Below are 636 nucleotides of genomic sequence, written 5' to 3'. Positions count from 1 at the left end.
TGTGTGTGTGTGTGTGTGTGTGTATTTGTTTATGCTACATCGAGTGGACCAAATGTCTCCACAAGGATAGTGTAACCTGAAATGTTTGACATTGTGGGGACTGGCCTGTGATCCCCACGAGGGGAAAAAAATGATTAAATATAGTAAATGATGCTGATCTGAAAGTGTAACAATGCAAACAGGTTTTCTGTAAGGGGTAGTTAGTAGTAGTAGTAATCTTTATTTGTCCCTTCACAGGGCAATTTATACAGCATCAACCTCACAAACAGACAAACATTATAAGACATCGTGACAAAACTGCTAGAATGAAAAAAAGAAAAAAACCATCACAACAAATACGACCACAGCAACAAAACCCGAGCATTAACAGTGCACCATTTGTCATATATTAAAATAATGTTAAAATTCATAGGACACCTTTATCTTTATGTTTCAAATAATCGTTTACAATCAAGACTGCATTTGAAACAAAAGATCTAGAGGGTTTAGGATTAGGGTTGGTTTAGGGGATAGAAAATATCGTTTGGTCAGCATAAAAGTAATAGAAGTCTATGGAAAGTCCGCACAATTCACAGAAACAAACGTGTGTGTGTGTGTGTGTGTGTGTGTGTGTGTGTGTGTGTGTGTGTGTGTGTG

Source organism: Sinocyclocheilus anshuiensis, unplaced genomic scaffold, assembly GCF_001515605.1.
Source record: "Sinocyclocheilus anshuiensis isolate Anshui unplaced genomic scaffold, SAMN03320099.WGS_v1.1 scaffold3689, whole genome shotgun sequence".
Classification (NCBI taxonomy): domain Eukaryota; kingdom Metazoa; phylum Chordata; class Actinopteri; order Cypriniformes; family Cyprinidae; genus Sinocyclocheilus; species Sinocyclocheilus anshuiensis.
The sequence above is the reverse complement of the archived record's forward strand: the minus strand, read 5'-3'. Positions refer to the sequence as shown.